This window comes from Branchiostoma belcheri, unplaced genomic scaffold, assembly GCF_001625305.1.
Source record: "Branchiostoma belcheri isolate BF01 breed outbred unplaced genomic scaffold, Haploidv18h27 scaffold104, whole genome shotgun sequence".
Classification (NCBI taxonomy): domain Eukaryota; kingdom Metazoa; phylum Chordata; class Leptocardii; order Amphioxiformes; family Branchiostomatidae; genus Branchiostoma; species Branchiostoma belcheri.
Window position 1 is genome coordinate 1,122,406 of NW_017802425.1, and position 1,492 is coordinate 1,123,897.

Sequence of the window (1,492 nt, forward strand, 5' to 3'; positions counted from 1 at the left end):
GTTGCTGTACAAAACCTTTTCACTTGGTATTCACATTTCTATGGAATTACACCATCACCACATTTCTGTCGTTTTAACTCCCAGGTGTTCCGGTACATCCTGAACTTCCTGCGGCAGGGCTGGCTGCGTCTGCCCGAGGGCTTCCAGGACATCGACATCCTGCAGGACGAGATCCAGTTCTACGAGATCAACCAGCTGACGGAGGACATGAAGACCAAGAAGCTCAAACCGCATAAAGTCAAGGTCATGCCATAGACAAATCCATGGAACCGGACAAGATGTATTACTTAGGATGAAAATATCAGGCTGAATGGGAAAAATTTGGAAATTTACTAATAAGGACAAATGTGGAAACTTAAATACAGAAATGTAGAAATCTATAGAACAGAAGCAAAGTCCTTATACCTTCTGTGTATGTTTGTTTGGTTTCGTACGATCTCATAATAATAGTGATACATCACTATTCTTCTTTGTGGCCAGACTAAAATAATACAAAGTTTAACAACAAAAATATCAGTGTGTGTGTACATGTGTCTTCTGGTCGTAGCTCGATTGCCCTTATTTTTCACATGGTAAATCCTCAGTATCAGTCTCAGCTGTATCAGCTTCATTTTATTTTATCTTATTGCACGTAGGCAAATAAAAAAACGTTTTGTGTTAAAGTCTGTTATATACAAATATTAAATTGTATAACAATTAGTTACTGTAAAACGATACTTTGACTTTGCATCAGACATGTTTATTAAGAAAATTTAAAAAGCTATTGTAGGATTAAACTAACTAGGAATCATATTGTTTTGCATTTGTTACATCATCTAACAAAATGCATCTCAACATCTTAACAAACCACGATAGCATGCCAACGCACATGTTATTACTGGGCTTAGAAAGAATTAATTTCATAATTGTCAATAGTTATCAACTGATACCTACTTGATCATCATTCCAAACATAATTGAATGGTAATCAAAGATGATCAAGGAAAATATTCACTTAACAAAGAAGAGATATCTAAATAATATATACAGCTCTGTGTCTGAAGAGTCAATGTACATGTAATAAGGCTGCCTTGTCCTCCTGACGACCAGTGTCAGTCATGGGACTAGGTAAGGTACATGTAAGATCCCTGAAATATGATGGCATCTTCATTGAGCTTTGGACAGGGAGATTAACGAGTTTGGGTAGCCTCTATCAGACCTTTCTGTCAATTTGAAAAAAAGTTGTAGAAGTTGGTCAAAAGATAGGTAAATGGTCGGGGGACATGAGTTGTCTTGGAGAACAATCCATTCAACTGATGGTTGCAAATGGTAACTCTATGGCTGGCACACTCCTCATCAACCGATATTTGGCCAACTTCTACACTGACTGTTATTCTTGCAACTCATGGAGTCTGAAAGGGTAGAATTTGGGTAAAATTTTGCTGCTCATATATAGCTAGGACTAATAATATTTTACGTTACCATTAAATAGTTACGATCTTCACATAAAATTC